The 18,070-nt window shown below is 45.8% G+C and overlaps 1 pseudogene; it reads left to right on the top strand.

The window, feature by feature from the left end:
* The first annotated feature begins 1,580 nt into the window (after positions 1-1,580).
* Positions 1,581-1,736, top strand: LOC125110485 (60S ribosomal protein L39-like; annotated as a pseudogene).
* Positions 1,737-18,070: the final 16,334 nt, after the last annotated feature.

The following is an 18,070-nucleotide window of genomic DNA, read 5'->3' as shown; positions in this document are numbered from 1 at the left end:
AAGGAAAAAATTTTAAAGAAGAAGAAACTATAATGAACCTCTTTTGGTACCTAAGTGCTTATTTCCTGTGAGTGTGTCCATGTTTTGTGTAAAACACACTGAAGTGTTTTGTGTGAAGTGCCAACTGTGAGTACTTTGTACTGCTATTAAAATTTTTCTATACATTTTAAATTACTGAAAAATAAATTAATTTTCAAAACAATCATGTCAATAAAAGAACAGAAAAGTAGAGAAGACATGAAACTTTATATAAATGCCAAGCTTTACTTATATCCTGCTCCCTGAAAGTGATGATGGAATTCACTCTGATAGGATTTTATTCCATTTTGTTGCTGCACCCAGGGCATGCAGAAGTTCCCAGGTCAGGAATTGAACCTGAGACATAGCAGCAAGCCAAACTACAGCAGTGGCAACACTGAGTCCCCAACCACTAGGCCACCAGGGCACTCTGGATTTTAAGGGGCACTATGAGAAGCTTCTGTTAGTAGCCACTCTGTCGTGGGTGTTGTGGATGACCTGGATGACAGAGAAACAGTGGAATTTCTAATTCCACTTGGCTCCATCAAATTAGCAAAAATCTGTTAGAGCTAATAAATGAATTAACTAAAGTTGCAGGATACAAAATCAGTACACAGAAATCAGTTTCTATACATTAATAATGAATGATTACAGTGAGAAATCAAGAAAACAATCCCATTTACAGTAACATCAAAAGTACCAGATACCTAGCAATAAATTTAACCCAATATGTAATGGAGTAACACACTGAAAACTTTAAGACATTGATGAAGAAATTGAAGACAATAAATGGAAAGAAACCCTTGCTTATGGATGGCAAGAATTAGTAGTACTGAATTTCCATTATACCCCAAACAGTAGACATGTTCAATGCAATTTCTACCAAAATTCCAATGGCATTTTTCACATGAAGCTGAACAATGACCTTTTTACAAGCAATGACATGTGTATGGAACCATAAAGGGCTCTGGACAGCCAAGGCGATCATGTAAAAAGAGAAGAGCAGTTGGAGGAAACTCCCCTCCTGACTTCAAACCATCTTATGAAGCTACAGTCCCCAAACAGTGTAGAAATAGCACAAGAAGAGGCAAGTGGGCCAAAGAAATATTTATAAGAGAGAACCCAGGACAAATAACATACATACGTGGTCAATTCATTGATGACAAAACTTCCAAGGACACATACCACGGAAAGGACAGTCCCCTCAATTAACTGTGTCGGTGATAAAGAGAAGGGAGAGGAGTTCCATTGTAGCTTGGTGGAAACAAATCTGACTGGTATCCCTGAAGATACAGGTTTGATCCTTGGCCTCATTCAGTGGGTTGGGGATCTGGCATTGCTGTGAGCTGTGGTGTAGGCCCCAGACATGGCTTGGATCCTGAGTTGCTGTGGTTTATAGGCTGGCAGATGTAGGTCCGATTTGACCCCTAGCCTGGGAACTTCCATAAGCCTAGGGTGTGGTCCTAAAAAAAAAAAAAAGAGGCCTTCTAAATGCATCCTTCCATCTCCCTCCTCTCTTCTCTTCTCAGCCATCCTATGTGCTGTTGAATTAGCTCCTTGTCATGTCTTCTCACAAGACTTTCAGGATCAAGTGACTCCTGGCCAAGAAGCAAAAGCAGAATTGTCCCATCCCCCAATGGAGTTGAATGAAAACCGGCAATAAAATAAGGTGCAACTCCAAGAAAAGACATTGGAGAAGAACAAACCTGGGTCTATAAGGACCTTCATACATGAGGTGGCACACATAATTATGCTGTGTGGTGGTCACTTGCATCTTACCGTATCACACTGAAGACATCACAGCCACAGTTGGATATATCAGGAAATGGGTCCTCTTTGTGTTGGTGTTTCTGCATAGCACTTTGCCTCAGTAATAAATATGTGAAGACCTCTTAAAAAAAAAAGAAAAAGAAAAGAAGGGAGAGAATGACTCCGTTGTGTCTTGGGTATATCTGGAGGAGTTGCTGACAGTGAAGATTCAGTCTGTCAGCCTTTTCCTCCTTGGTGGAAATCTCCATATGGCATACGCCTCTCCAAGGGCCTGAAGAAATCAGAGATGAGATTCACATTATGTTCACAGAAAATTTCTCAAAGTTAAGTTTAAGTATCACTTCAACAAGGTAATTTAAAATGCCATTACTGGAGTTCCCACTGTGGCATGGTGAGTTAAGGATCTGGCATTGCTGCAACTGTGGCGTAGGTCTCAGCTCCAGCTCAGATTTGATCCCTGGCTCGGGAACCTCTATATGCCATAGGGGCAGCCAAAAAAGAAAAAAAAAATGCTGTTACTTCTCCTCCATTCTAAACATGTAACAGTGTTTGTAGGCAGGAGCCTAGTGTTCAGAGCTGTCCGCTTTGACTGCACCTGTTCATTCACCCCATTCATCCATAACTGGCCTCACGCCCATTTGATTGACTGGCAATGACCAAGCCTAATCCAGAGACTCCCCAGCATTAGCAAGTGGGAAGGACACGGATGGAAACTTTGCTATGACTTGTCCCATTGGTTTCTCTGCACCTTCTGGTCATTAGGTTGTGTCACTTCCTATGGTGCCTGGTTATCAGGCTTTTAATACCGTTATCACCAATTATGAAACTAGAAAGAACAGGAATCTATTCCTTGAAACCTTTCTGAAACTGGAGGATAGAATCACTAACTGCTTGAACATGTCGGTTAGTTGCTGCTCGTTACTAACTAGCTCTGTTTTATCATCACACCCGGCAGTCAATGTGTCTATTTACATTAGTACTACCTCAAAGAGCCTTCTTGACCAAACATAGGAACAACTTCACCTCAGTATGTAAATACTGGAAAGGCAGAGTACATTTATGTAACTCATTTCTTACAGGGAATTCTCTTGATGGGAAAAGTCAATATTTACCTCCAACTAAAAATAAATATAATATCAATATGATCTCAGAATCATATTTGCTATATTCACACAAACACACACACACACACTGGCATGGGCACACACACACATGCACAGGGGCAGACACAATAGCTTTCAAGGACAGTGAAACTCCAATTACAAGCTTATGCTGTGGAATGTGCTTGATCTGGGGTCAGATCCTGCCTCTGGCTATGGGACAGGATACAGGTCATGTCACCTCCCTGCACAAATTCTGCTAAACAACACCCATGACAGAAGGGAAACTATGAGCACCAGATAGAACAGTGCCCGATAAGCCAGTGCTTCTCAGACTCCAAAGTGCACACACATCATTTGGGACTCTGAATCTGATTCAGATCCTCAAGTGGGGCTTGATGTTCTAGGTTCCCAGGTGACCTTATGCTGCTGGGCCATGGACAAAACTGCATAGCAAGGCACATACTGAAAGTTTATAAAAGGGAAACCAAAGTCACCATCCAGTGCTCTGCCAGCTGAGTAGCTAAGAGAAGAATGCTGAGAAAATCCTTTTCCGCTTTGGTTCCCAATGTGAAATTCACATGCACTCAGTCTCTCTGGGTGTAGAGAGAATAACACATTTGGGGCAAAAGGCTTTATTCTCCTGTCCCTTGTGAGCCACAGCATGACTTCATTTCCATGCTTCTTCACAGAATCAGCCAGGGACCATGGGAACCCACATAGATGGGAAGTCTCCTACCTGCCCTAGTCTTGGCAGATCTCCCCCATGGTCACCAAGCCCTTCAGGACCTCACTGGGCTTGTAGGAGTGAATGTTGCACAGGGAATAATATTCCTGGGGTTCCCATTTGAGGCAGTGGAATCTCTACTGACTGGAAGAGAAGAGAGGTGAATGGGTGGATTGAAATTGAATGCATGTCATAGGATGCATCATAGGATGTCATAGGAACACGTCATAGGATGTGATCAGCCCTGAGAGAGACAGGGCGTGAGGTAGGAAAGAAGCATGCTAGAGTCAGGCAGAGAAGAAATTCATCAGCTTTAAAAACTAGTTATTGGCGTTCCCATCATGGTTCAGCAGTTAGTGAACCCAACTAGCATCCATGAGGATGTGGGTTCGATCCCACGCCTCACTCAGTGGCTTAAGGATCCAGTGTTGCCATGAGCTGTGGTGTAGGTCGAAGATGTGGCTTGGATCCTGAGTTGCTGTGGCTGTGGTGTAGGCCAGCCACTACAGCTCCTATTGGACCCCTAGCCTGGGAACCTCCATATGCCATAGGTGCTGCCCTAAAAGACAAAAAGACCAAAAATAAATAAATAAGTAAAAACTAGTTATTAATTTGGTCAAGGTCATTTTTATAGTCTACAATCTCACTCTCTCCCAACATCCTCTCTGCTCCCTGTCCAAAACAGAACTTGAGACTGACATCCAGAAAGTCCAGCCACTGCTGACCTACTTCATCACCAGGCAGCAAAGGCAAGGTGAAATATCATAATTCACTAAGAAAAGTCTTCTGTGATTCTCCAGGCAGGAATATTCCACCTCTGAGGCCTAGGTAAACTTCCTTTAAACTAAACACTGTGTTAAAGATGAGGTCTGCAGAACAAAGCCATTGTTACTTTCATAGGTGGCCACTTGCAGAGTGATGTGCGAAAGTGGTTATAATGAAATTTCTGGTGTTCCCGGTGGCCTAGCATGTTCTTGTGTTGTCACTGTTGTGGCTCGGGTAACTTCTGTGGTGCCATCCCTGGCCCAGAACTTCTGCATGGCACAGGTGTGGCCAAAAAATATTCTGCAGAAGCAACTCTGTCATGAGACATGTCTGTACAATATTTTCTTAGCCTCTTTGCTGAAAAACCCCATCTTCCTGTTTTACTTTAACTCATCTTCCTGCTTTAATTTATCCCATCTTCCTGCTTTGCTTTATCCCATCTTCCTGCTTGGAAAACAGTCCAGTGCTGGTAAATGACTTAAGCTTAAAAACAAAGACCTAAAGGCATAAGCTATTCATAGGGTCAGCTGAATGAGGACATAATGTGTTGGTCTAGGCACGCTGAACCTGTGCAGATTGGCACGCCGTTAGCACAAGCATAATATGTTCTCTAAGGGATAAGAGAAAGAGGAACCTCATGGCCAAGTGGTTTATGAGTGGTCATTAGCAGAATATGCATTAGCAAAGAGAACCAAGGTGCAAACCTAGGCATGCTGGGTTGCCACAAATAGGCATGCCATTTGCGGAAGCACAGTGAGGATTCTCTGGAATGCTATGCATAGCTAACTCAAATGCCTAAAGGTCAGAGTAAGAGCTTAACCTTTTACCAGCTAAGTGGCTTTTAAAATAATAAAAGAACTTATAAAATATTAAATAAACCCTATATCCTCCACCCATAGCGCCTCCTTACTTGATGTCATCCTAAAGAGCACAATAAAAGCAGTGTGGTTTCTTGAGGCGATGCTCTTGGTCCCTGAGACCTTGAGTCCCCCAGTTCCCACCTTTACTTAAGATATATGTCCCTGTGTCTTGTTTTATGGTTTTTTTTTTCCCTTAAATTTCACAGCATCCGTTCTTCAGCCTCATCCTGCTGAGCTGGTCTCAGCACAGCTCTGTTTAGTGCTCCATTCATTCCACTCCTACCTATGACAGAGAAGGTGCTGAGGGCTAGGTCATTATCATGGCTGGTGGAGAAGAGAAAATTCTACCTTAGAACCAAACCATCATTATCCTAAAACTCCTTAAATTTTTCTGCCCCCCCACATCATCATCATCATCTAAATAAGAATTGACTCATCCAATACTTCCTTCTTTTTAAATTTATTATTATTATTATTATTTTTGCCATTTTAGAGCCACACCCATGGCATATGGAGGTTCCCAGGCTAGGGGTCAAATCGGAGCTATAGCTACCAGCCTATGCCACAGCCACAGCAATGCGGGATCTGAGGTGCACCTGTGACCTACACCACAGCTCATGGCAGTGCTGGATCCCTAACCCACTGAGCAAGGTCAGGGATGAAACCTTGTCCTCATGGATACTAGTCAGCTTCGTTAACTGCTGAACAAGAACTCCCATCCAACACTTCTTAACAACAATAATGACAAAATGCTTAAGCCTGAGAGGGGCTGAAATGGGAAGGCACATTTCTCTGATTTCTTTCTTTCTTTTTTTTTTTTTGTCTTTCTTGTCTTTACAGGGCCGTACCTGCAGTATATGGAGGTTTCCAGGCTAGGGATCTAATCGGAGCTGCAGCTGCCAGCCTACACCAGAGCCACAGCAATGCCAGATCTGAGCTGCGTCTGTGACCTACACCACAGATCATGGCAATGCCAGATCCTTAACCCACTGAGGGAGGCCAGGGATGGAACCCAAAACCTCATCATTTCTAGTCATATTTGCTAAACACTAAGCCATGAAAGGAACTCCTCTTCTGATTTCTAAATTAAATCATAGAGTAGGTAGTAACATATAATAATCACTACTCCTATTTTTTTAATTATTAGATTTCCCTTAATTCATGTACCTGGCTTAAACTAACATTCTTCTCTCAGGGGCGAACAGCAGGAAGCAGAGGCTCACGTTGAAAAAAAATGAACTTTTTTTTTTTGTCTTTTTTGCTATTTCTTGGGCCGCTGCTGCGGCATATGGAGGTTCCCAGGCTAGGGGTCTAATCAGAGCTGTAGCTGCCAGCCTGTGCCAGAGCCACAGCAACGCAGGATCTGAGCCATGTCTGCAATCTACACCACAGCTCACGGCAAAGCCGGATCGTTAACCCACTGAGCAAGGGCAGGGACTGAACCCACAACCTCATGATTCCTACTCGGATTCGTTAACCACTGCGCCACGACGGGAACTCCAAAAAATGAACTTTTGGTAGAACTCTCCAAAGATAGATCAGAAAGATGATGAGCACAGCTCACCTATCAAGGGACCACTGCTTTTACATGTTTCATTCTTGGCCACTAGCCCAGCATTCCAGAAGCTAAAGCCCAATTCTTGAAAACTGCACACCAAAGATTTAAGCCAGGTATTTCTGGGTCCAGAGTTGTGCCTTTAAAGAGTCAGTAAGACCTGAGACAGCCTGTCAAATGGCCTGGCCACTGGGCCATCAGACCTGGCTGGAAGGGATGTATAGATATGAAAGCAGAACTGTTTCCCCTCTATCAGGTGAGGCAGTTTGGACCAAAGAGTCAGTGGCAGCCTAGAATCAACTACTCATTGCTGGGCACGTCCTTGCTTGGGGGGTCTGCCATCCATATCTCCATCCCCATTTCTTTTCTTTTCTTTTTCTTTTTTCTTGCATATGGAAGTTCCCAAGCTAAGGGGTAAAGCACAGCTGTAGCTGCCAACTTAAGCCACAACCACAGCAGGATCCAAGCAGTGTCTGTGACCTACACCACATCTCACAGCAATGCCAAATCCCTAACCCACTAAGCAAGGCCAAGAATCAACCCTGCATTCTCATGAACACTAGTTGGATTTGTCTCCACTGAGCCACAAGAGGAAATCCTCCATCCCCATTTCTGATACAAAAGGTAGGACTTCCAAAGAGCAGATGGGCTGTGCCATCACCCTAGTGCCCTCTAGTGGCCCTTTCCTCTAACATCCACTCACAGACCTACCTCCCTGCAAAAACCCTGGAGCTGCACTTGACTTGAGCAGCCTGATCTCCTCCCTTCTCTACATCTATGTGGAACTAAATGCCTTACAGAGGGAGTATTTCTCTCATTGCCTCTCAGGTCACTCACTCCTATAGCTATGTGACACTGTTATGGCAGCTGCCCAGCAGCCCTGTGCCACAACATATCAGCTCTGGCAACAGCCCTGTGGCTGTAGTGTACCAGCTCCAGCAGCTCTGTGGCTGCAGTGGATCAGCTTTTACCCAGTGAGAAACCAAGTGAGCACTCGAATTGTTGGAGAACTCAGGTTTATTACATCGGCGGGCTCAGAGGAGATGGCTCTCCAGAGTCAACCCTGAAGGAGGATTTCACAAGGCTTTTATGGGCTACCTCTTCGGGGTCCATGCTTGGCTGGTCAGACCAGAGTGAGTTCAGGCAAAGTAGTATATGTGGAAACAAGTTTACAGAAGCAGATATGTGGGGGAGGGGTGATTAGAGGTAGTTGGCTGGATTAGGGGCAGTTTGGCCAGATTTTGCTTAGTCATCATGGCCAGGGTGTCTCCTTTTGACCTTTTTGTCTGGACCTTTTCCCCTACCACACCACTACTTGAAGTCTATCAGCTGAACAGTTCAGGTCACAAAACCTGCTTTTTTTTGTTTTTTTTTGGTCTTTTTGCCTTTTCTAGGGCCATAGCCACAGCATATGGAGGTTCCTAGGCTAGGGGTCTAATCAAAGCTGTAGCCGCTGGCCTACGCCAGAGCCACAGCAACATGGGATCCGAGCCATGTCTTCGACCTACACCACAGCTCATGGCAACACCAGGTCCTTAACCCACTGAGCAAGACCAGGGATCGAACCCGCAACCTCCTGGTTCCTAGTCGGATTCATTAACCACTGAGCCACGACAGGAACTCCAGGTCAGATTCTTCTTGCAGGGGTCAGCAACAGAAGAGTCTCAGATGGAAAAAGAATAAGGAATTTCAGGGAAAATTCTGAAGAGTAGTTCACAGGGCTGAACAAAGATAGCCCGCCAAAGGACCACAGCTTTTTTACATACTCCATTAATGACCACCAACACAACTTTCCAGATGCCAAACCCCAAGCAAGCCTGATTCTGGAAAACTGCATGCCCAACTTCAAGCCAGGTATTTCCGGGTCCAGAGTTCTGCCTCTGGGAAATCAAGTGGCAGTCAGACCCCAGAGAGTCTGTCAATCTGTCTTACCACTGGGATGCAAGACCAGTCTAGAACTAACCTATAGATTTGAAGGCAGAACTATGTCCCCCCTGTTGGGTGAGGTGATTCGGACCAGAGAGTTAGAGGTGGCTTCTCTTTCCTGGACATTTTTCAAAGGCTCCATCATTCCAATTCAACTCCACCTCTGACCCGGAAAGTGACAATATAGAGCAACAGTTGAGCTCTGCCAGCATTTCTGGTGCCCTCTAGTGGTCGTTTCTTCAAACATTTTAGGAGCGTTTCCTCCTGTCTCCTTATGAAACCTGGGGGCTTTAGAGGACTTGAGCATCTGACAGCCTGATTGCCATCCTAATATCCTCCTAGGAAAAATCACCTGCTTTACAAAGGGGGATATTTCTCTCTCAAAATCTCCCAGGGCACACACTCCTCTCTATCCAACACCATTAATTAAGTCAATCTGATGAACGAACTTCAAGTCTACAAAACAGCTTTAGATTTATTAGCCCAACATTACATGACAAGATTTTAGGTCAGTTTGTTCCTTCATGTGTGAATGAAAAGAGGGAGAGGGTCAGATGGAAAAAGAGAAAGGACACTGGGGAGTACGCTCCAGAGATAACTCATAGGGAAGGGCACAGCCCACTGACTATAGGACCACCATGTTTACACACTACACTCATAACCACAAGCCCAGCTTCCAAATGCCAGAACACACACAAGCCTGATTTAGGAAAACTGTCTGCTTGAGATCCAAGCCAGGTATTTTTGGGGCCACAGTTCTGCCCCCTGGGGAATCAAAGGGCAGGCAGACCCCAGACAGTCAAATGATCTGGCCATTGGGACATATGACCAATCTGGAGAAGACCCATTGATGTTGAAAGCGGAATTACATCCCCTTTAACAGGTGAGGCGATTTGGACCAGAGAGTCAGAGGAAGTCTGAAACCAAGCCCTCCTTGCTTAGCAAGTCCCTGAATCCCATGAAACTCCATCTCTTGGCCTTGAAGTTACAAATGGAGCAACAGGTGAGCTGTATTGGGTACCTGGCAGCCTCTAGAGGCCATTGCCTCTAACAACAGCTACCAGCACTTCCTCCAGCCTCCTGAAGGAATCTTGGAGGTGGCACAGGACTTGTACAATGGGCAGCCTGATTTCCTTCCTCCTCTCCCTTTAAGCCCAATCAACTGCCTTTCAGAGGGGCATATTTCTCTCAAAGTCTCCCAGGGCACTCACCCATCCCTATCCAACACCACTACACTAAGCCAATCCACAGAATCCACTATGAGCATGTAACTGGCTTTAAGTTAATCAGCCACCACTTCAATCATGTGATCTGATTTTAGCTAAACTTCTTCTATCAGGAGTGAAAAGCAGGAGCATCACACAGGTGTGCACACATGCATGCACAGCACACAAACATATGCATGTGCACAGTAGATATACACACATTAGGATATGAACATGCATACACATGCATAGCACACAAATGCCTGTGCACACACTAACATGTACTACTATACACACCCATGCACATGCACAGCACATGTATGCACATGGAACATGCCCACACTTTGCACACACAGAGAATACAGAGTACCATAAAGCATTAATTCCTGAACACAAGTGACGTTCATATGTGTTCTTCCATTCTTCTTAGCTTTAATGTTTTTCAAAATAAAAACTTTAAGAAAAAAGTTACTAGGACGTGACTTTCGATTCATAGGACTTTCTGAAGTTATTCCACAAATATTATGACATGAGAAATTAATGTAGATATTACACGTGTCCAGTGATGGATGAATAGAGAAGCAGAATGTCATCTATTCACACAGTGGAATGTTTTTCAGCCTAAAAATGAAGTAAATTCTGACACAGGCTACAGCATGAATGAACCTTGAGGGTATTATTCTCAATGACATAAGCCAGACACAAAAACCAAATCATACAAGGCCCCCTGAGCAGTCAGATCCTTAGAGACAGAAAGTAGGATGAGGGCATCAGGGGCTGAGGGAGGGGAATGGAGAGCTAGAGTTTAATGGGGACAGCTTCAGCTTTGCAACCTGATGAAGTTCTGGAGGTGGATGGTGGTCATGTTTGCACAACAGTGGGAACTACTTCCTGACCCTGAAATGTGCACCTAAAAATGGTTAAGGTGGTGGAAGTTCCCTTGGGAGCAGCGGGTTAAAGATCCAGTGTTGCCACAGCTGTGGCTCAGGTCTAAACTGTGGTGTGGGTTCAATTCCTGGGAACTTCCACATGTCATGGGTGCAACCAAACAAAATGATTGAGATGGCAAGTTTTATGTTTTTCGTACGTGACCACAATTTTTAAAACTTTTTAAAGATCAGCAGGAAATAGCCCATGAATGCAACTAAATTCACAACTTCACTAATAACCCAAGGAATGAAAACCATAAGAAAAAACTATGCTTGGAGTTCCCGTCGTGGCTCAGCAGAAATGAATCTGACTAGCATCCATGAGGAAGCAGGTTTGATCCCTGGCCTCCCTCAGTGGGTTAAGGATCTGGCATTGCCGTGAACTGTGGTCTAGGTTTCAGACATGGCTCAGATCTGGCATTTCTGTGGCTGTGGTGAAGCCCAGCAGCTACAGCTCTGATTCGACCCCTAGCCTGGGAACTTCCATATGCTGTGAGGGTGGCCAAAAAAAAAAAAAAAAGAAAGCGAAAGAAAAGAGAAGGAAAACTATGTGTACATCTAGCAGACAGGCAGACATTAAAGACAGTATAAAATCTCAGCAGATGTGGAGAAATGGAGCCTGGTACCCCAGAGGGTGCAACCACTTCTTAAACAATGTGGCCTCCGATAGCCAAGTCTGTGCACACAGCCCAGAGTGCTGCTCCAAATTAAACCCATCTGTGGGCACCACACCAGGATACATGGACATGGACTTTGCAGCCACAGAAGCCAAACCCAAAACCAACATGAAGGCCATCACAATCAGATGCAGAGATGATCTGTGCACACTCATATGGAGGAATATTCCACAGCAGTTGGGTATGGTTTCACTAAAAGTTATTCAAAATTATAAAAATTATTAAAAATGATACCCACAATAAATGAATCTCATGGACACAAATTCCGAGGACAAGATCACTGTCACAAAATCAAGAGAACAGCTAGAAGCTGGTAGGGAGGAAGCTGTGAGGTTGGAAGGACACACAGGGGTGCCCTCTTTTTCTTGTTCTTTATGATTTTTCTTTATGTGTATACAGTGTAATTCTTAATATGCAATTAAATTTTATCATTTTTGTTTATTTTAAAAAAGGGGCCTGGGATCCCTTGTGGCACAGCAGGTTAAGGATCCAGCATTGCCACTGCAGTGGCTTGTGTCCCTGCTATGGTACAGATTCGATCCCTGGCCCAGGAACTTCCACATGAAGGGCGCATGACCAAAAAATGTTTTTAAAGAAAGGGGCCTCCCAAACAGGTACAAGGAGGGAAGCAAGGATGATGGTTTCTACCAATGAAATCTCAATGCTTTGGCTGCTTCAACCCTCAAGGCTGACGGCTACTCCCATGAGTTGTGCACCAGGGCCAAGATACTCAGGAGGCTCTGGGGCCTCAGTCTTGGTCACTGCCTCCATGGAGCTACCCCACCTGGTCAAACTTCTCAGTCACTCTGTGCAGGACACTCATGCTTTGGTGGCTCTGGCACAGCTCAGCCATCATCATCGCTGGGAGAGAAGAAACATGCAGAAAGAAGCAGGGTTCAAGCTGACCCACCTCCTCCTCCAGAGATGATGCCACCATCCCCAAGAGAGGATGGCAAGGCCATAGAATCTGGCCTCACTGCCTGAGGCCTGACCACACTAGGACCCACATGTCTGATGCCACAGGGAGCATTTTGTGGGGTGCCTCAGACCACCTGGTTGTATACAATGAGCTTTCAGGTGCACAGGTCTTGCAAGACCCTAGAGTTCAGGGGTCAGATCCTGGAGATGGACCTGGACACCTCCAGGTTTGCACTTTTGAGTTTTTTTTTTTTAAGGGCCACACCCATGGCATACGGAGGATCCCTGGCTAGGGGTCCAATCGGAGCTGTGGCCCCTGGCCACAGCAATGCGGGATCCAAGCTGCATCTGCAACCTACACCACAGCTCAGAGCCACACCTGATCCTTAACCCACTGAGCAAGGCCAGGGGTTGAATCTGTGTCCTCATAGATACTAGTCAGGTTCATTAACCACTGAGCCACCACAGGAACTCCTAGGTTTGCACTTTTGATAACAACTTTATTAAGATTTAATTCCCATACCATGCATTTCATCCATTTAACTGTAAATCTCAGTGGTGTTGTGTATATTCACAGAGTTGTGTGATCATCAGCACAATCCATTTTAGAACATTTCCATCATCTCCCCAAACCCCTACCCTTCAGAGGTCCTGCTCAATCCCACAGCCCCAGCATCACAAATCCACTTTCTGTCTCTATGGATATGCCTGTTCTGATTGTTTTGTGTAAATGGAATCACACACTTCTTGTCCTCTTGTGTCCTTCCGGCTTCTTTCTCTGAGCATAGTGTTTCCACACTCGTCTGTGTCTGTGCTTCACTCGTTTTCATGGCTGAGTAATAGTCACCCCCCACACCCCTGCTTTTTTTTTTTTTTTGTCTTTTTGCTATTTCTTGGGCCACTCCCCCGGCACGTAGAGGTTCCCAGGCTAGGGGTTGAATCGGAGCTGTAGCCACCGGCCTACGCCAGAGCCACAGCAACATGGGATCTGAGCCACATCTGCAACCTACACCACAGCTCATGGCAACGCCAGATCATTAACCCACTGAGCAAGGGCAGGGACTGAACCCACAACCTCATGGTTCCCAGTCGGATTCGTTAACCACTGCGCCATGATGGGAACCCCAACCCCTGCTTTTAACTCTATAATTTACTGTGACTCCCTGCCCCCTAACTGCACAGGACTGATGAGAAATTCACCTTCCATCATTCTAGCGGTGAATCCTACACTTTTTTTTTTTTTTTTTTGCTTTTTAGGGCCTGCTGAGACCAGCTCAGTGGGATGGGGCTGAAGAACAGGTGCTGTGGAACTTAAGGAAAAAAAGTTAACATAAAACAAGACACAGAGACATTTATCTTAAGTAAAGGTGGGAACTGGGGGACTCAAGGTCTTAGGGACCAAGAGCACTGCCTCAGGAAACCACACAGCTTTTATTGTGCTTTTTAGATGAGATCAAGTGAGGAGTGGCTATGGGTGGATGATATAGGGTTTGTTTACTATTATATAAGTTCTTTTACTATATTAAAAGCCACTTAGCTGGTAAAAGGTTAAGCTTTTACTCTGACCTTTAGGCACATAACAGTCTTTGTTCTTAAGTCATTTACCAGCACTGTGACTGTTTTTCAAGCAGCAAGATTGGATAAAGTAAAGAATGAAGATGGGATAAAGTAAAGAAGAACAAGATGGAGTTTTCAAAGAAACATGTCTTGTGACAAGGGCCCCACCCATGGCATATGGAATTTCCCAGGTTAAGGGTCTAAACAGAACTAAAACTGCCAGCCTTCACCATAGCAACAGCAACACAAGATCCCAGCCATGTCTGTTACCTACACCACAGGTCACAGCAGCAATGCTGGATCCCTGACCCACTGAGCAAAGCCAGGGATTGAACACACATCCTCATGGATACTTGTCAGATTTGTTTCCACTGCACCAAGAAGGGAACTCCCTGTAAATGACTTTTAACCAATACCCAGGGGTCCTGGGCAGGGGCTGAAAGCCATCCCCACATGGTGTACAGTCACCTTGTGTGACCAGAGCCCAGGAGGAAGAGTGAGACAGGCCTGTGTGTTTAGGGGACCCATGCTCTGCAGCCTCACATGAAACCAACCTGATGGTCAGTGTCCTGTGAAAACCACCCCCAGGTGCCACGTGGGGAGCACAGAACAGCCAGGCGCCATGGTGCTCCCTTCAGTTCAGGCCCACCCATGGTGACTGTCTACTTGGAAAGGGCTGAGGCTCCAGGGGAGGGACGTTCCTGCCTCTTCCAGCTTCTGGAGACTCCAGGAGACCCTGGACTTGCGACTGCATCCCTTCTATGTCTGTCTTCATCTTCATGTGGCTTTTCCTCTGTCTGTGTCTCCCATTGTCTTATAACAACAGGATCGCATAGGATTAGAGCCACCCTAGTGCCCTTGTCTTACCTACTTACATGACTAGGCCCTACTTCCAAAGGAGGTCTCATCCTAAGGCCCTGGGGTCAGGATGGGGAAGTCTTTCTCCCTGGCAGGGGAAGGGGGACACAATCCCCCTCTACTCTGAGACAACAGATCCCATAGGACAGGTGTCCTTATCAGAAGAGGTCAGGACACAGAGATGCCAGGCACATTTCCAGGACCATGGAAGATAATCAAGACTCTCCTCAACCATATTTCATCCTCACCTTCCTTGGCCTCGACCTTGGCCCCATCTCAGCAAGAATCTTGCTGAGTCATTGCAGAAATGAGGACATGAGAACACACCACCCAAGAACATGCCTCTTTGGTGTGTGGGTTACTTTGAGCTAAAGGTCACTAAGAACCAGCAAGGGCAGGGAAAATTCTAGAACAGGGCACAGGCATTCCTCCTGCAAAAGAAATTCACATTTACAAAGGAGATGTCCATTGAACAAACCCACTAAACCTCCTTGTTCTCCATGTTTTTCTGGCTGTTTCCCATAACTTACCCCCCCCAACCAAAAGAAGCCCAAACCCTTTCCTTTGTCCAGCCCAAGGTGGGTGACAAGTCTGAGCTCTAGTCACCCTTTGGGTGATCATCACTGGTGCCTACTTATGTATGTTGGTGACCTGAATGCCTCTGCAAGCTAAAATTATCCTGATGAACTTGTGTGTGTCTTTCTTTTGTTGACATGGCCTTGGCCAGGATTGTGTGTGAGGCCCCAAGTGGGCAGATAGGAAGATGTTCTTTTCTCCTCTGCAGAGACCTCCCCTCAATATGTGGTCACTTCAGATAGCTGGTCACCCCAGATAGCTGGTCATCCCAGAAACTGGTCACCCTGGATACCTGATCACCACGGGTACTTGGTCACCCTGGATACCTGATTGTTCCCTCATCCTCTACCTCCCCCAGGTGATGTCTGATTGCCTGGATCCTTATAGGTCAATGTAGCCAGAATCCCCACTGAGCCCAGATGTCTGTCTACTCTTCGCCAGTGTCCATCACAGCCCCCTCATCCTACTGGTTGGTTTTAATCCCCTTGCATAACTTGAATTCAGAATCGAGCCTAGTACCATGCCCCCATTGCAATGTCTCCTGAACAAAATCTGTTTTGCTTCTTTCATAACCATCTGGCTATGGTCCTCTTTAACAGAGGACACAACAGGAAAAGAAGATGGCTGTCTACACACCAAAGATGGAGGCTGCAGGAGAGACAAACCCTGCCCACACCTTGAACTTGGAGCACCAGCCTCTGGAATCTGGAAGGCAATAAGTGTCTGTTGTTTAACCACCTGTATATGGTGTTAGTTCTGGCAGCACCTGGAAGCACAGACACCATCCTCTATGGAGATGTAGCCAAGAGCTGGGTTTGCACCTGAGCTCCACCACCAACAAGCCAGTTCCACCAGTTAGACCACTTACTACACCATCCATGTCTTGGTTTCTCACTTGTGAAATGGGATTGGTAATAGTGCCCATCCCATGGGGTCACAGGGTAGATTCTATGAGCTAAGGCATGTGAAGAACCAGAACCTGGGCCCAGAGTAATCAGCTGTGTGTTGGCCACCACCCCAACATTCTGGACCCTCTCCTCTCACGGGGAGGGATTCCCTCTAGCCTGGAGAAGGCCTATGCACTAGCATAACCTCTGGCTGTGAGAAACTCTTTGTATACAATTGGGGGGGGCTCAGAATTTGTCACCCCAAATATGCCACTTTGGTGTAAATGATACTTTGAGTTGATATGATTGAGAAGCAGTAGAAAGAAAAACTCTGTCCTCCTCCACCTGCCTGACCTCTTTTTGAGGATGCCCCCAACTCTCTCCAGCACCAGGAAGGGAAGAAAGAACCTTATCATCTGAGAAGGTAGCAACTGCATAACAAACCTCATTAAATCAGCTCTCTCTTCCATTACCTTCCCATAACTTCCCATAACTTACTGCCCCTAGAAGCTGAAACCTGTTTTCTTTTGTCTTCACTTCTTTGGGAACTTAACACCATTTGATAACACAGCATATAGGTCCTTAAGTCTATCTCTTTGAGTCTCCACTTCTTTTCTTTGAAGGGTTCTGTACTTAGATGTAACAAACAGCTTGCTCCTGTTAGTCTGTTTTTTGTCAGTTTAATTGGCAGATCCCTGGTACAGAACATAAGAGTGTAGAGGAAAATTTTTACTCCCCTACACAGCATCTAGTTCACCAACAGCCAACTCCCTTTGGTCCTTGTTTTGCCTCAGCAGCAACAAAGACCAACCCTCTCCTCATCTGTGAGACACTTGACTAGCACCCCTGTGTCCATCTTCTCTAATGCCTTTCCTGTGGCTCTCTCAGCTCATTTCCTTTCTCATAAAGGTCCCCCCATGCGAGTGTGGGGACCCCAGGCCACCTGCAGGGCATGGACATTCAGGTGGCAAGTGTCCAGTTGGCTGGAGCTGGACTCTGCCATGCAGCACACACAAGATTGATTTCATCCTAGAAACATCCAGCTATGATGGCCTGCACACCACTTATGAAGGCTTCTGAAATGCTGGTGGTTCAGGGCCTGGGCACAGACTCCCAAACCCCACCTTCAGGGGTCTGTATTGTGGAATGGCTGCAGCACAGAGACCCCAGTAGAAGTGTGGCCAGCCTCTGCTGTCCTGATTAGGAAAACAGGGGTGGGTCTGTGCCCCTCACAGATCACCCACCCAGTTGGGCCCCCTTCACAGCCAACTGGAGTGTTGATGGGAATCTACCCACTCTAGGATCATATCCAAGCTGGGCTAGGTCTCAATATCCCAGACTGTGGGGCTCAGGTGACTCCTAGGATCTCATAGGGATTCCCAGTTTGCTTTTAAGGGAAAACATCTATGTTTCAAATGAAGGGAACCAGAATCCACCAAACCAAAATATGCCCATTTGGCCTAAGGATCATTCTAGGCAGAAGGTCACTGAGAACCAGCAGACTTAGGAAACACTCTAAGAACAGGGCACAAGCTTTCCTTCTATAAAGGAAATTCACATTCATAAAGGAAATGCCCACTTGTAGGGACCTCTCCTTCTCCCACACCTGCAAGAGGAGGCTACTTAACAACTCTCATCAATAAAAAAGACACTAACTTGGATCTGCATCATGAACTCCACTACATACCCTGCTTCACCAGGCTTTAAGTCCCTGATTCTCACTGCCTCCTTGAGTAACATTT

The sequence above is a fragment of the Phacochoerus africanus genome, chromosome 11 (genome assembly GCF_016906955.1).
Source record: "Phacochoerus africanus isolate WHEZ1 chromosome 11, ROS_Pafr_v1, whole genome shotgun sequence".
NCBI lineage: Eukaryota > Metazoa > Chordata > Mammalia > Artiodactyla > Suidae > Phacochoerus > Phacochoerus africanus.
The sequence above is the reverse complement of the archived record's forward strand: the minus strand, read 5'-3'. Positions and strand labels throughout refer to the sequence as shown.